Below are 18372 nucleotides of genomic sequence, written 5' to 3' on the forward strand. Positions count from 1 at the left end.
GATAAGAACATTGTCTTAAAATGAATCTGAAAATTGAAACATTATGATGGTTGTATTTTGTTTCTACATTAAGGCACATTCCCCAAATTTATTAAATTGATCTTTTTATTTTACAACAATTATGAATTTGAAACTACTGTATCAATTTTACTCTTTTGGGTCCAATAACCTTACTTAAAAACTCTCATAGTTTTAAACGTAGTTTCTCAGTAAATCTCACAGAACGCATCTAAAACTCGTTACTTATGAGGGGTTTTATACATAAAAATATCACTTAATATGTGCTGTGATGTAATAGTTAGTACAGTCAAAGAAGTATAAAATACACATCTATTTATTTTCATAGGTCTTTGGTACAGTTAAGAGTTCATTGTCATTTGAAATCTACGATGTAAATAGTAATTGTCATAATATTTCGTTTGTTTTGTTGGAAATCTAAAAACATTTGGCCATTTTGCAAATAGGATACCCTTAATAATTAGACTAGCCACTAGACTGATAATTACGACATTTCTATGATTTTTTTTCTTTTTTATGTTCATAGAGACAAAAGCCATTCTATTCTAGAGATTTTCTAAGAGGACTGATGTTAAAATTGTAATATTGGACATAGTATATAGACTGGCTCAGTTCACTACATGAAATCATAAAAATGGGAAAAAAATATCATAGTCTAGGAGCTAGTCTTCTTAATAATCATCTTAAAACTTCAACATTTTTTTCAACTGGGTATCATACAGAAAAATAAGTCCATACACTGTGACTGTACAATCATACATACACTGAAAAAGGCTCGATGGAATGATTAAAAAGTAGACTTTTCCTTAAATATATGATACATTCATGCATCCTTAAAGGTGTTTCAGGTAGCAGGAAAATGCACCTATTCATGTGCCATATTAAAAAAATTTCGCAATCGGGAGGGGATACCCCTCCCGAACCCACCCCAGGTTGGGCCCCCCCAGCAAAAAAATCCTGCACACGGGCCTGCATAGTCCCACTTTATTTTTTGGTTACCATAAAAAACGTGGCATGAAATTCTGACAAATTTAAATGGCGTCAAATGAAACTTATATTAGAAACTTTCAAAAAATAGGATGTATGGAGACAGAATGGTAGAGAGTATGTGTAAAATAATGCAGACAGGTGTTTTATACAAAATTTTAATCTCCTCAAAACATAGACAATCAGAGCCAAGTATTAAAGACCAAGTCAGAATAATTATATAAAATGAAATGATAGATGATAGTTAAATGTGCTTTCTTTGGTGAACATGGATTACATAATGACCTGTTACAAAGGTTGAGCTTTTCCAAAGTCACAGTGCTTAGTCAGACAGCTATGACATATATGTTGTGACATAATAATTGTTAGAAAATTCTCTCTGTTAATAGCAGCTGTTACTGGACTGTTGAAGGAGCCTCCATGGCCGAGTGGTTACCGTTGCTGACTTCAAATCACTTGCCCTTCACCAATGTGGGTTTGAACCTCATAGGGGTGTTGAATTCTTCATGCAAGGAAGCCATCCAGCTGGCTTAAAGAAGGTCAGAGATTCTACCCAGGTGCCCTCCCGTGATGAAATAATGCCATCATCGAAGTTGGGACGCCTTCATATTTGACCAATAATTGTATCAGAGCGACGTAAAACCAACCCAAAACCCTAAAAGGACTGTTGAACCCTGTGCACATGTGCTGGTAACATTCAATAAAATCTCCAAGTGCGGACAGTCAAGTGCCCTTGTCATGTTGAAACTTGTTCAAAACAGAAAACATATCTAGATTGATTTTTTTTTTTGTCAACTTCACTCCTTATTCATTCTAATTTATTTTCTGTATTATAACAGTACATTTGAATACAATTTTCTTTATCGTTCTAACAATCTGATATCACATATCATAAATTTATGATATAACACTTTGTAGGGGATTATTACAGTAAAGTTATGGTTAGAAATTAGACTGTCATTAAGTGCTTTTGTAATTAACAAGTACCTTAAACTACTCTTGCCTTTCATGAAAAGAAGCCCAAATTACTTTTAATTCCTGTGATTAATTTTAAGTGTAAATGGATTAATTTGATGACGGCTTTTTGAAACATGGCTGTTATTAGTGGTGTGAAATAGTAATACTTTAATGCTTTTAATATTCATTTGGTTTGAGTAAAATGGTTCAATTTATAAGGGATACAGAGATTAGAAGGTGTGGGGGAAATTAGTAACAGACTGGCCGTCTTTGATCTACTACATGTATTGTAAGATAAAAGGAAAAAATTTGTGTTTTAATCTCCTCATCATACCCAATTACGTGGTTGTTTATAGTGTATACATAGCTGTGTTAATTATGTAATATATTGTTTTAAATAAAAACCTTACTTTTATTTTCTGAAAAAGCAGCAGCAGTAACAAAACCAGCATGGTGTTTTCACACAGAAAGGGTTGGCCAAAAATTCTCGGCTATTAGAATCAGTAAGTGAACATAAGATAACATGTTGTGTGCAAAAGATAAGATGTTGTGTACACGAGATAAGATTTTGTGCGCTCGAGATAAAATGTCATGCGCACGAGATAAGATTTTGTGTGCAGGAGGTAAGATGTAGTGCGCATGAGATAAGATTTTGTGCACATAAGACAAAATGTCGTTCACAAGAGATAAGATGATGTGCACAGGAGACAAGATGTCGTGCGCTCAAGATAAGATGTTGTGCCCTCGAGGTCACAAGATAATCTAATCTTAAAAAGGATAAATGCTTGTCCTAAACATACCACCGTAAACTTGAAACCCAATGCTTGCATCACTACATTCTTAGTCTTTGAAAGCTTTTGAAAAATCTACAATAATTCCAAGTTCTAATCACGTAAGTTTTTGGAACCTGTCAGGGTGAACTGTGAAATAGTTTGGGACCTGTCAGGGTGAACTGTGAAGTTTGGGACATGTCAGGGTGAACTTTGAAGTAGTTAAAATTAAACCTTGATTGAATTGCCCTTAAGTTTTTACTATGATTGTTAGTTACATTCTTCCTGAAGCATTTGGTTTTTGATGTGTAGTCATGTGTAGAAAACAAAAAGTTCAAGAAAAAATAAACCCCGTCATTTTAATTAATTGAAGTCATTGCATTAAATCAAATTATTTTTCAAGAGTTATGGGACTTAAAAGTTGTTCCGCTATACAGATCTGAACGATACAGGATGGGTTATGATAATATAACAATGTTGTTGTTCTTTTATATACTTTTTGATAGCCCGGTATCACGATCATGGTATGCAGAATAATGTTTTTACAAAGAACTAAATTTGAAGATTTATCTGTTAAATATTTGAACTTGGTCTGATTTCTCAGGTTCAGTATTTGATAGAGTGGTACAAATCTGATATACCACTAGAAATGAAGGGGTGGGTATTTTTTGCCATATTCATTTTGAAACGTGACTGCGATAATCATGTTGAAAGATCAGAGAGTGTTCAATCAGCTGTCATATAGAAGGGCACGCATGATACGTGTCTTCTCTTTGAAAAGCAAAAAAAAAACTGATATTTGCATTTCAGTATTTAGTTTTCCTGGATTTTAATTTTTAATACGTTTTAAAGCGTATAATAAACAAAGCAAATCTATTTCCATTTAATAACATTTCCTTGTGTGGAATATCGGCATTGTTTTGTATGCTATTGAGAAGAGCTAGGATGAGAAAATAATCCATTGAAGGGGTAGATTGGGGCCATGCTGTATTTGCTGAATTAAATGATTTCCTATTTTCTATTTGAATAGCGCTTTTATAATGTATAAATACGATTAAGATTATGTAATGGGAGAAAAGCGGAAATTGTTTGTAAAGATTTATTGAATATTTAATTGGATAGAATTAATTTTGAAAAATCTCTTGAGAAAAACCTGTCTTTCATTTACATTTTAATGATAGTATTTGCATACGAGTGTATCTAAGACCCAGGAGAAATTTTGTTTTAATTATAATGCGCCCCCACCCCCACCTTCGGAAAAGAGGCAGTGTATTGTTATGTCTCCCACATGTAGTGGGGGAGTCATATTGATTTAGTACTGTCCATTTGTCTGTCAGTCCAATAGTCTGTCTGTTCGTCTAAAAGTTTGTCCATGCAACTCCTCCAACACCACTTGTGGGATTTACACCAAACTTCACAGGAGTGATCATTACCAAGCCAAGTTGTGCATATCATCGGCATTTTCAGGTTCGGTGATTTTAAGCAGAGTTATGACCCTTGATTCATCAAATTTTATGATGTTTTGGCCACTTGTGTTATATTCTGTTGTGTTCCATATCTCAAAGGAGTGATCAATGCCAAGCCTTAATGTGCATATTTTCTTTACGGCATTTTCCAGTTTGATGATTGTCAGCAGTGTCAGGGTTATGGCCCTTGATTCATTAGATTTTATGATGGATCGGCCACTTCTCTTTTATTATAGGGTGGAATTCCACCAAACCTTACACCTTACAAGAGTTATCAGTACCAAGCCTGAATGTGCATATTTTTGGCATATTCCAGTTCAGTGAAGTTATGGCCCTTGATTTGTCGTATTTTACCATGTCTGGGCAACTGCTCCGATATCACAAGGAGGAATTACAGCAAACTTCTCACAGCCTGCCCACATAGCTCAGTAGGGAGAGCGCAAATCTTCAGATAGTAGCGTCATGAGTTTGATCCCCGGACGAGGCCTGTGTTCTCCGTGACGATTTGATAAAAGACATTGTATCTGAAATCATTTGTCCTCCACCTCTGATTCATGTGGGGAAGTTGGCAGTTACTTGTGGAGAACAGGTTTGTACTGGAACAGAATCCACAAACACTGGTTAGGTTAACTGTCTGCCATTACATATACTGAAACACTGTTGAAAAGGGCATTAAACCCAAAACAAGCAAACAAACTAACAAAACAAAACTTCACAAAAGTAATTCCACCAAACCATACAGGAGTATTCAGTGCCAAGTCTTATGCACATTATCTGCATGTTCAACTTCAGTGATTTTCAGCAGAGTAATGACCCTTGATTTGTCATATTTTACAGTGTTTACACTGCTTGCTATATAAAAATACTGTAGCCAAAAATAATATTTTGTGCTTGTGGGAGTAAAAAAAAAAAATTGCTTCTGACAAAAATAGCTGACTTTGAAAGGTGGAATGTGCAGTATGACAAAGTATGATGAATGCAGTGTCAGATAGCTGAACCAAATTCTGAACAAAATGAAAAAAAGATAACAAGTTAAATCTTTAATTCTCCTGTCAGTTTTGAACCTGAAATTTTTGATGGTCTAATGAAATGCTTTTAAGAAATTCAATGAAAGGCATTATGCATACAGAATTTAATATGTAATTAAATATTGTATTTAATAAGAAAGATACATATCTTATCTGATGGAAAAAGCTATATTATGTTTGGACATAAATAAAATTATGATTCATTTGAAAAGGTTATTAAGTGCTAAAAAAAGTGAATGAGTCAAAATGTAGTCCAGTAATCTAAAATACACCATTTTATGAGGAGGGGGTTGCAAATTGAACCAGCTTTTTATTACATTTTTCTATTTTAACAGTTTAAGTACCTAGATGTCAGATTGTTCATGAATGTTTTTCTTGTGAATGCTCTTTTCAGTACCTGATGCACTATGTTTACTAGGTAAATCTCTGCGATTTATATGGGAATGGAATACTGTCTGTATGTGAAAAATGTACAATTTCAAAATTGTACATCTTTGAGATAATTAGTGTTGTACAACAAAAACCTACCGTCTGTAGAGGGCTTAATGAAAAAGAAGAGAGAAAGAGGATTTGGAAATAGTCATATATAATTATTTCGGCACTTCATCTGGTCTTTTGTTCTTTAGAATAACCACTTAAAATCTTTCTTTTTAACAAGTGATATGATTCTTGCAAATATTAATACTAGTCAACTGATTTTTGACTGTAACCATTCTTATGATTAAAATTTAGAAAAGCATCTAGTCATAGGATTCTGCAAAGTAACCAGTCATTCCTTTGTGCTGCTTCAACAAAATCAACAGTCCTATGATTCTGTAAAGTAACCAGTCATATGATTCTTCAAAGTTGCAAGTGAAAGGATTCTGCAAAGTAACCAGTCATAAGATTCAGCAAAGTTACCGGTCACAAGATTCAAGAATTCAAGAAAATAGTCATAGAATTAAAGTGACCAGTCATAGGATTCTGCAAAGTAACCAGTCACAGGATTCTGCAAGGTAACATTAGTCATAGAAATCTGCAAAGCAACCAGTCAAAGGGTTCTTCAAAGTAACCAGTCATAGGATTCTGTAAAGTATCCATTAATAAGATTCTGCAAAGTAACCAGTCATAGGATTCTGCAAAGTAACCAGTCACAGGATTCTGCAAGGTAACATTAGTCATAGAAATCTGCAAAGCAACCAGTCAAAGGGTTCTGCAAAGTAACCAGTCATAGGATTCTGCAAAGTATCCATTAATAGGATTCTGCAAAGTAACCAGTTATAGGACAGTATCATAAGATTCTGCAAAGTAACCAGTCAAAGGATTCTGCAAAATAACTATTCATATGATTCAAGTAACCAGTTATAGGATTAAAGTAACCAGTCATAAGATTCTGTAAAGTAACCTGTCATATGACTCGAGTAACCAGTCATAGGATTCTGCAAGGTAACATTAGTCATAGAAATCTGCAAAGCAATCAGTCAAAGGGTTCTGCAAAGTAACCAGTCAAAGAATTCTGCAAAGTAACTATTCATACGATTCAAGTAACCAGTAATAGGATTAAAGTAACCAGTCATAGGATTCTGTAAAGTAACCTGTCGTATGACTCAAGTAACCAGTCATAGGACTCTGCAAAGTAATCAGTCATAGGATTCTGTAAAGTAACCTGTCATATGACTCAAGTAACCAGTCATAGGATTCTGCAAAGTTATCAATCATAGGATTCTATAAAATACCCAGTCATATGATTCTTCAAAGCTGCCAGTCAAATTAGAATTCTGGAAAGTAACAAGTCATAGGATTCTGAAAAAAACCAGTCCTTGCAGCCAGTAGTTGGATTCTGCAAAATAACCACTCATAGGATTATGCTAGGTAACCAGTCATAGGATTGCAATTGATTCTGCAAAGTTACCAAACATTATAGATAACAATTTTATACTGCTTTTCAATGATGATTTTCATATATCACATAGGAAAAAATGTATAAAAGTTTGTTTCTGCGTTAACAGGTTACATTGCTAATACTCTCATTATTGCTTAAGATGAAGTTGGATCCTGTAATATGGAAACTCCATAAAATGTTAAATCCCCAATTTTGGGGTATCAAAAAAGCTGCAGGGGAGCATAGCATTTAATGAAACACATAGCTTGAAATAAGACAGGAAGGTTAATTATGATGAATGTGAGAGATACACTATGTAGAATTAAACATACAGTTTGAAAGATATTAAAATATATACAGTTGTGGCTGTAAAAGATTAAGTAAGACATTATATAGCTTATTATAGCATCCACAAAATGATTTTAATGGAAAAAGCAACATTAACTTAAATCTTATCATGTCAAAACAAAAAATACACAATGCATTTTGTGTTTCTGAAGACAAAATAAAAACATTTTTTGCAGCTTGTAGAATAAAAAAGAATTTTATCTGAGAAGAGTTCATGCCACATGATATATGATTATTATATAGGTACAATTTTTTCTTGTCTTCTGTGTATACATCAAAATGTAGAAGCTGTTACTATGTATTTTCTTGCAGACTGAAGCATTGTCTTATTATATTATCAAACATTTCCATAAAATTGGGGAAATATTAGGTCATATATAACAAGATTTCTGTCCTCCAGTCCTGTGATATCCCAATTCAGAAACCAATATATTTGCCAGATAAGTATCAATATTTATTCAGGGAGACATTTAGCCGAATGTTACTTACATTTGAAACCATTCTGTCTCTTGGCTTGCCCCTCCATGTCAGATCGCAATTAGTTTCTGCCACGATCGTAAGTTACCAGGGTGCGGAAGGTCCGTGGAGAAAAATGATACAAATATTTGGCGATGCCATTGGTAAACATAGAGATTTATGTATTTATGTCTAGGGAAATTTATGAAAAATCACTACAGTATTTGCTATTGGGATGAAACAGATCTTGGAGAGCAAATGTAATTACCGCTGCAGAAACCATTCATATTTCATTGTCTTTGGCTAGTCCGAGGGTTAATGCAACTAATTGATCATAAAATCTTCTGACATATTCTTCATCCTTGGTCATTAGATAAAAGCCAAAATGTCTAACTCTTTTAGAGGAGGGATATACACATCATTTATTTGTCAAAAAGTACTGCCATCTGTCGATCAAATACAACAGGTACCTTTGGTGCATTACTGTTGCCAAATAATAGAAAAGTTCTGTAAGTATTGTATTGTTTCGGAATATAGTGAAACTTTTCAATTTGAAAAGATATGAACATAGTAGGTAACTTTAGTTGGGTAGCTTGAAAGGTTTTTTTTTGTTTGTCCTCTGTAGTCCATTTAGAGCATTTTTATACTCCTCGATGGCGAAGCATATAGTCTTCATTACATCTGTCTGTCTGTCCATCCCGCAGCTCTTGTCCAGAGTATTTCTCAGCAACCACTGGTGAATTTAACGAAACTTCATAGGAAGCTTCACTCTCAAGAGGAGATGCGCACACTTTCTTTGTGTTCCGGTCAGACAATTTTTCACAGAGTTATGTCATGCAAATGATGCTCTTGAACAAATTATAGATGTTTTACTTAAGTAATGTATTCTAGCTGTGGTTCTGTCCAGTGCAGACATCTGTTTAAATCAGAGAAAGTTGCTTCTCTAACAAGGGCACCTTATCAGTTAACCCCATATTTTGAGAAAAAAACCAAACATCACAAAATCATAGAAAGAAAGGGTTATTGTACATGAAAATTGAACAGCAAACAAAGCATGTTCATTAGGAAACAATTGTCAATGTACTGATATATACATTGAATTCTGGAAAAAGACTCCATAAGGGGGCCAGAGTTTCAGACAGTTCAGTGCATTTAAAAACTCACCATTTTTAAAAATAAATGTTAAAAGTTTGCATACCACCCCAAATATTTTCAAAGTCCATTGAGATATTGCTTTCATATTTTGTATACTTGCTTACCATCATGACCCCAGTCTTTAAAAAGGAGGAGGCAACTCTAACAAGCATTTTGACTGAATTATGGCCCCTTTTCGACTTAGAATATGCTTATTGTAATGTTAAAGTTTTACTCATTGCTTATATTATACTATCAAGCACTGAGAATAGTCGAGCGCGCTGTCCACTGACAGCTCTTGTTAAAAAATGAAGAAATGCCAGATTATGTAATAATGTCCTTAAAATATGCAACATGTTTTTGTGTTTTATAGCATTTTGAACTGAGCACTTCTTTATTGTACCCCCCGACAACAAAGTTGTAAGGGGGGGTATACTGGTTTCAGGTTGTCTGTCTGTCTGTCCGTAGACGCAATCTTGTGCGCACCATCTCTCCTTATCCCCTTGACAGAATTTAATGAAACTTCACACAAGTGATCAGTACCAACAGTAGTTGTGCATGGGGCATGTTAGGTTCTTTTAGAAAAACAATTTGCAGAGTTATGGGACTTTGTTTTTTTGTTTAACTATACTATACTATATACATAGACACAATCTTGTGCGCACCATCTCTCCTCATCCCTTTGACACAATTTAATGAAACTTCACACAAGTGATCAGTACCAACAGTAGTTGTGCATGGGGCATGTTAGGTTCTTTTAGAAAAAAAATTGCAGGGTTATGGGAGTTTGTTTTTTTGTTACTATACTATATACATAGACACAATCTTGTGCGCACCATCTCTCCTCATCCCCTTGACACAATTTAATGAAACTTCACACAAGTGATCAGTAACAACAGTAGTTGTGCATGGGGCATGTTAGGTTCTTTCAGAATTTTTTTTTGCAGGGTTATGGGACTTTGTTTTTTGTTACTATACTATATACATAGACACAATCTTGTGCGCACCATCTCTCCTCATCCCCTTGACACAATTTAATGAAACTTCACACAAGTGATCAGTAACAACAGTAGTTGTGCATGGGGCATGTTAGGTTCTTTCAGTGGCAAAAATTGCAGGGTTATGGGACTTTGTTTCTTGTTAACATACTATGTACATACAGTCTGCATTATGCAATGTTGTGCGTGCCTAATCTACCAAACCCTTACACACAATTTAATGAAACTTCACACAAGTGATAAGTACTAACCCTAGTTGTGCATGGTGCATGTTACATTCTTTTAGATATATATTCTGCATAGTTATGGGACTTTGTTTTTTGTTACTATACTGTATACATACAGTCTATATACATACAGTCCACATAATTATGCAATCTTGTGTGCGTCAAATTACAATGTACTGTGTCAGTGCATGCGGGGGGTACATTCATCACCTTTAGTGATAGTTCTAGTTACATTTGTTCAGAAAATTGTTTTCAGTATTCAGAAAATTGTTTTGTGATAAAAAATGATGAGATGAATATTAGTGTCATCAATTTGACAAAATTGTCCATTTATAAGTATTAAAGATTGTTTTTTCCTTTTTTTTTTTTAAAAAACTATAGATTTTTTTCTCATACTAATTTTCTAGGTCAAGAAAATAGTTCTTTTTGGAAATATGTAAAGATATTGACAGGTCATCAATATAATTTTGAAGAAAAATTTGACTAAACTAAATTGCCATAATACCAAAGATGCGAGGCTTTTTTGGACAAAAACCTCTTTAAATTGCTTTTTTTTGGTATAAATCTTAAGGCTCAAAACTGATGATATTTTCCAGAAAAAAAATGCTAAACAAGAACAGTTTGTAAACATGAAAGCCCCCAATGATGGCCTGTCCCATTTTCAGTCCAAAGATCACTTTGACCTTGCCCTTTGACCTACTGACCCCAAACACAATAAGGGTCATCTACTGATCACAGGCAGTCCTCAAGTTTATGGACTGTATGCCAAAGTGTTCTTTCTTTAGATATTAAGCTAAAGCTGTTTTCAGTGTCAGTGTCATTATGACCTTGAACTTAGACTTATAGATTTCCAAACAATAGGGGTCATCTTCTTACCACAGGCAATCATCCTATAATTTGAAGGTAGTAGGCCATAGGATTCTTAAGTTACTGAGTGGAAACAATTTTCGGTCGGGCAGTCTGTGTGACCTAGACCTTTGATTTACAGTCCCATAATACAGTAGGTGTCATTTACTGAGGACAGGCAATCATCCCATGAAGTAAAATGATTGTAGGCCAGAGCATTCTTTAGTTACTGAGTGGAAACTGTTTTCAGTCTCAAGATCAAGGTGACCTTGACCTAACACCTATTGACTCCAAAATATTAAGTGCCATCAGCTTTCCACAGGCAATTATCCAATAGAGTGTGATGATTGTAGGCCAAAACATTTGTAAGTTATCAATCAGAAATCAATTTTCAGCCCAAGGTCACATTGGCCTTTGACCTTCTGATCCCAAAAACAATAGGAGTCCCCTTTTTAGGGACATAAAAATAGTAGTAGAAATATTCCTCATTCGCATTTGTTCACCTTCCAGTTGTCATAAATGATGAATTACTGTTTATGTACAACCCTATGTAATAGTCATTGTAAACAACATGGGTTGTGGTAAATACCCCTGTGTTTCTCTTGTATTTGTTTCTTTGTGTACTTGTGTCTTTTGAAAAATTGAAAGTTTCCTTTTTCCATTATACTTACAACAGAATGTAATTTGAAACACAATTCAATTTTAACACAAAATTGATACCATCTATCATGCTGATTTTAATCTAGAAATCTGTGATGTCGTAATTTATCACTGTGATGTCACACAGGGTATAAAGTTATGTAAATGATGCTCTTGAACAAATTATAGATGTTTTACTTAAGTAATGTATTCTAGCTGTTGTTCTGTCCAGAGCAGACATCTGTTGAAATCAGAGAAAGTTGCTCCCTGACAAGAGCACCTTATCGGTTAACCCCATATTTTGAGAAAAAAATCAAATATCACAAAATCATAGAAAGAAAGGGTTATTTTACATGAAAATTGAACAGCAAACAAAGCATGTTCATTACGAAACAATTGTCAATGTACTGATATATACATTGAATTCCGGAAAAAGACTTCATAAGGGGGCCAGAGTTTCAGACAGTTCAGTGCATTTAAAAACTCACCATTTTTAAAAAACTGTTAGATATCTTCGTTTTGATGCATTTGCAATGATATCAAAGTGCTGAAATTTCACATAACAAGGTGGAACGCAGTTTTCAACAATATTGTTTATTTTTATTTCTCTATAAATGACATTCATTTTTAAAGGGAGACAACTTTTTGAGACGATTTTTAAGTATCCAGTCACACTGGACAGTATCGTAGAACATGTAATGTACAGGTAGAATGTTGGTAAAGATGTTTTTTGTTTACCAGTTATTTCTGTGTTTTGATGATACACTCCTGAACCTTAAACAATATTTGAAAAGGTTAATAGCACCAAAGTTTGACGTAAGTATTAAAAGTCCTGTTGTGATGATGTAGAATGAATTGTACTTTTAAAAAACCCTGCTGTAAGTTTTATCCTTTGGTCCTGCTTGAAATGCAGACAAATATTTATAGGTTTTACTTCAGATTTAGACAGTTTATGTCTAAACTGCTTGCTAATTCATGTCTAGTCATTACACAAATGTATTTTTTGAATTGTCTGGGGTACTGCTTGAGCCCAGGTAGAGTTGGCTGCATGTCTGGTAGGAAGATGGACGGTACTAGCATTTGGCAGCCAAATTACTCCTAATGAATGTTTGAAGGTCTACAGAGATTTGACAGATGTAAATTTCACATTATTCTGTCTGTATGTTTGTCAGGTTATGAATAATATGAATTTTGTTGTGGAAGATTTGGAATGAAATTGCTCTCAATGGTCACATGCAATCTGTGGGAGGAAATTTTATCAGTGCTGCCATTTAGTTAAGGCATTTATAACCAAAAATTGATACAGTTGTGAAATACTGTGAAATCATTAATATTCGCGGGGGACTACTTTTTTTTGATATCGAAGTTGGCATCAATCCACAAAACTTAGTTCCAATGAACATGGGGAATTGCCATTCATTTAACTTTAAAAAAATGAAATCCATTAATTCATACCCCCATGAACCACAAAATTTGATGCCCATTAAAGTAAATGATTTCACAGTAAGCTTTTTGTCATAGCTGTTTCTTTCCTGAAAAGACAGTGAACTAAAAGAATTTGTTTTTATTGCATTTAACGCAGATCTTAACAGTTTGACCAAAGATGAAAATAATTTATGTGCAGCATCTCTGCTTCATGCAGAGTTTACTTAGTAACATGGTTTATAGACAGTGGTACTGAGGCAAAATGAAAAAAAGAATATAGCTCGGCATTGAGGCAAACAGAAAACAGTGCTAGCTCAGCATTGAGACTAACAGAAAACAGTGCTAGCTCAGTACTTACACAAACAGAGGACAGTGCTAGCTCAGCATTGAGGCATACAGAAAAGAGTACTATCTCAGCAAGTGGATAAGAGTGCTTGCTCAGTACTTAGGAGAACAGAAAACCGTGCTTGCACAGCACTGTGGCCAAGAGTAAAAAGTGATAACTAAAGCAAGTACTTAAAAGAGTGCTATCTCAGTATTAAAGCAAACAGAAGAGTCCTATCTCAGTATTGAGGTAAACAGAAAACAGTGCTAGCTCAGCAGAGAGGGGAACAGAAAACAGTGCTGGCTCAGTTTTGAGGCCAACAGAAAACAGTACTAGCTAAGAAGCAAAGAAAAATAGAAAACAGTGCTAGCTTAGCACTGAGGCCAACAAAAACAGTGCTAACTCAGCAATAATACCAAGAAAATACAGTGCTAGCTCAGCATGGAGGTCAAGAGTATACAGTGCTAGCACAGAATTGAGGTCTAGAGAATACAGTGCTAGCTCAGCATTAATGCCAAGAAAAAACAGTGCTAGCTCAGCATATATACAAAGAGAATACAGTGCTATCTCAGCATTAATGCCAAGAGAAAACAGTGTTAGCTCAGCATTAAAGCCAAGAGAAAACAGTGCTGGCTCAGAATTGATGCCTAGAGAATACAGCCCTAGCTTAGCATTGAGGCTAACAAAAATAGTGCTAGCTCAGCATAAAGGCCAAGAGCAAACAGTGCTAGCTCAGCACTAATACCAAGAGGATAGAGTGCTTAAGCTCAGCTCTAATACCAAGAGAATACAGTGCTAGCTCAGCATTGAGGCTAACAAAAATAGTGCTGGTTCAGCATTAAAGCCAAGAGAAAACAGTGCTGGCTCAGAATTGATGCCTAGAGATTACAGTGCTAGCTCAGCATTGAGGCTAACAAAGAAAAGGTGCTAGCTCAGCATTAAGGCCAAGAGAAAACAGTGCTAGCTCAGCACCATTACCAAGAAAATACAGTGAGGCTAACAATGCCTTGAGAATACAGTGCTAGCTTAGCATTGAGGTCAACAGAAAACAATGGTTTAGCAATGAGACCAGTAGAAAACAGTTCTAGCTCAGCTAAACAGAAAAGAAGAAAACAGTTCACTAAGATAAGTTAAGTATGCCTGAGCATATGACTTAGATACAGATTATTTAAGTTCATCAAACCGAGATGCCCACATTACTGTGACTGCTAGTAAAGTGGTGGGAAAACACAATCATAAAAGTCTGATTCTAGAGGCTGTTGATGGTGTAACATAATAATACTAGTTCTAGTGTAATGATTATCAAGGAATAATGTCAAACACTTTGCCAAAATGTTTATCATGTTTTGATTTTTTTGTTTTGTATCATGAGGCACCTGTTATTCACATTGTCAGATTCCACAGTAAGAACTTGTGGCATTTAGGGAATTGAAAATGACAAAGAAGGTTTTTTGTCAAACAAAATCTCAGCATTCTTGTGGGTGGTGTTTGTTTTGAAATGTAACATAGAAAAGTAGTATTGGTTACAAATATTTAGCTTGTAACAATTTCTGTAGCTATTCCCAGAATGCGGCTGATTATCAGAATGGTTTAGTGTTTATTAGCACTCCAGGTGTTTTGTATTACATACCTGTGCTCATCAACATAACAGGTTTTCCTGCAAGCCCAGGTGAGAGATCTATTCAGCATGGAGACTGCAGTTTGATTGGATTATAATATCTTTATTACATACCTGCTGACCAATCAGAGAAATGATTTACAGGAAGATTTCATTATAAGTTGTTTGTTCACATGCTGATGTGATCACAGTTGTAACATTTCTAACTAAATCATCAATCATGGTTCAGGGAATTTATTTATTTGAGTTTAATGATTTAGAAGGCCTCAGTGGCCCAGGTGTGCTAGCAGTCTTGACCTGTTAATTGAAGCAGATTTTGGTACCATCATACAAAATTATATAATACCTCCACCAAACTTTTTCAGGTGGGAGAAATTGGTACATCCCAAATTGTTTTCTTAGAATATCTCTGGAATCTATTTAGGGTCATAAGGCAAGTTCTCATACCAAATCCTGAAACTTCTGACAACATAATTTTCTTTTTCACTATGGAAATGTCCTAACATTGACATAAGGAAATATTTCAGAAAACTATACATACCTTGAAAATAAACTTCACACAAACATTTTGGATCATAATTCAAGTTTACAAATTAAGTTCCATAACTCTTCCTTTTACTTTGACAAAATTATTAGGGTTGCAAAATGTTTTTATCATTGAAAATACATAGTAGAGGTTTTGCATTGTTCTTTGACATACAATGTACTTTGTGTTATTGTCATATTTCTGCAGAAGAAGGCGGTATGGAATTAAGCACTTTCAATATTCTAGTCATGTTGCAATTATAGCTCATACATTTGCATCAATTGGGTCTTTGAAATAGCATGTTTTCTAGTTTTCATTTATTAAGCAGAGTGACATAATAAGATTATGTTATACTAATTGAAAAGTGCTTGTAATTTCCCATGATGCAATTTTAGGTGTATGAATATAATAGATAAGCCACATGTTGCAAATCAGGCATATGTAATTTAATCATTTTCACTGAAATGGAAATTGCATGCAGTACATTTGGTTAGGCTTTGAATTATGTTTTCTTCTATCTGTAAACAACCTGTGTTTGTTAAAACAAGACCTTACTTAGGCAAGGTATTTTTGGTGAAATTTGTTGGGTACCTTCTTCTTTGGTCGTTAAAGGCATGATATTAGTCTGTACAACTAAAACTGAAGGACTGCAAATCCAGTACTTGTGTCCATAGAATGATGTTAAAACAAGCTACACAATCAGGCTATATAATCCAGTAACTGTGTCCATATGCCATAAAACAAGATACACAACCAAGCAATAAAGTCCAGTAACTGTGTTCATACACCTTAACACAAGATACACAAGGAAGCAGTAAAATCCAGTAACTGTGTTCATACACCTTAACACAAGATACACAACCAAGCAGTAAAATCCAGTAACTGTGTTCATACACCTTAACACAAGATACACAACTAAGCAGTAAAATCCAGTAACTGTGTCCATACATCTTAACACAAGATACCTAACCAAGCAATAAAGTCCAGTAACTGTCATACACCTTTACACAAGATACACAACTAAGCAATAAAGTCCAGTAACTGTGTCCCTGCATCTTAAAAACAAGATACATAGCCAAGCAAAAAAATCAAAGTAACTGAGTTCATACAGCTTAAAACAAGATACACATCCAAGCAATAAAGTGCAGAAACTGTGTTCATACACCTTAACACAAGATACACAGCCAATCAATAAAGTCCAGTAACTGTGTTCATACACCTTAAAACAAGATACACGACCAGGCAATACAGTCCAGTAACTGTGTCCATACACCTTAACAGAAGATACACGACCAGGCAATGAAGTCCAGTAACTGTGTCCATACACCTTAACACAAGATACACAGCCAAGCAGTAAAGTCCAGTAACTGTGTCCATACACCTTAACACAAGATACACAGCCAAGCAGTAAAGTCCAGTAACTGTGTCCATACACCTTAACACAAGATACACAGCCAAGCAGTAAAGTCCAGTAACTGTGTCCATACACCTTTACACAAGATACACATCCAAACAGTAAAGTCCAGTAACTGTGCCCATACACCTTAACAAAAGATACACAGCCAAGCAGTAAAGTCCAGTAACTGTGTCCATACACCTTAACACAAGATACACAGCCAAGCAGTAAAGTCCAGTAACTGTGTCCATACACCTTAACACAAGATACACAGCCAAGCAGTAAAGTCCAGTAACTGTTTCCATACACCTTAACACAAGATACACAGCCAAGCAGTAAAGTCCAGTAACTGTGTCCATACACCTTAACACAAGATACACAGCCAAGCAGTAAAGTCCAGTAACTGTGTCCATACACCTTAACACAAGATACACAGCCAAGCAATAAAGTCCAGTAACTGTGTCCATACACCTTAACACAAGATACACAGCCAAGCAATAAAGTCCAGTAACTGAGCCCATACACCTTAACACAAGATACACGACCAAGCAATAAAGTCCAGTAACTGTGTTCATACACCTTAACACAAGATACACGACCAAGCAATAAAGTCCAGTAACTGTGTTCATGTGCTGCAACCAAGCCTCAGGTTTCATTAAATCTGTTTCTTTAGAGGTTGTTAAATGTGCAACCATTCTTGTAAGTTATTGTGCCTTTCTGTTCCATGTGTTAGGTAATTATTTATTGATAGATGAAAAATCCTTTGTGGACTGAGATTATTGACCTTGCTAGATGAAAAATCCTTGTGCACTGAGATTGTTGACCTTGCTAGATGAAAAATCCTTTGTGCACTGAGATTATTGGACTTGCTAGATGAAAAATCCTTTGTGCACTGAGATTATTGACCTTGCTAGATGAATAATCCTTTGTGCACTGGGATTATTGACCTTGCTAGATGAAAAATCCTTTTTAGACTGAGATTATTGACCTTGCTAGATGAAAAATCCTTTGTGGACTTGGATTTTTGACCTTGCTAGATAAAAAATCCTTTTTAGACTGAGAGTATTGACCTTGCTAGATGAAAAATCATTTGTGGACTTAGATTTTTGACCTTGCTAGATGAAAAAGTCTTTGTGGACTAGGATTATTGACATTGCTAGATGAAAAATTCTTTGTGGACTGGGATTATTGATCTTGCTAGATGAAACATCCTTTGTGGACTGGGATTATTGACCTTGCTAGATGAAAAATCCTTTGTGGACTGGGATTATTGACCTTGCTAGATGAAAAATCCTTTGTGAACTAGGCTTATTGACCTTGCTAGATGAAAAATCCTTTGTGAACTGG

At 35.0% G+C, this 18372-nt stretch overlaps 1 long non-coding RNA gene across 1 annotated transcript in view; it reads left to right on the forward strand.

Annotated features, from left to right (window-relative positions):
* Positions 1-18372, forward strand: part of LOC128559910 (uncharacterized) — a 157770-nt gene that overhangs the window by 79677 nt on the left and 59721 nt on the right. The gene's annotated exons all lie outside the window — the stretch shown is intronic.

The sequence above is a fragment of the Mercenaria mercenaria genome, chromosome 10, assembly GCF_021730395.1.
Source record: "Mercenaria mercenaria strain notata chromosome 10, MADL_Memer_1, whole genome shotgun sequence".
NCBI lineage: Eukaryota > Metazoa > Mollusca > Bivalvia > Venerida > Veneridae > Mercenaria > Mercenaria mercenaria.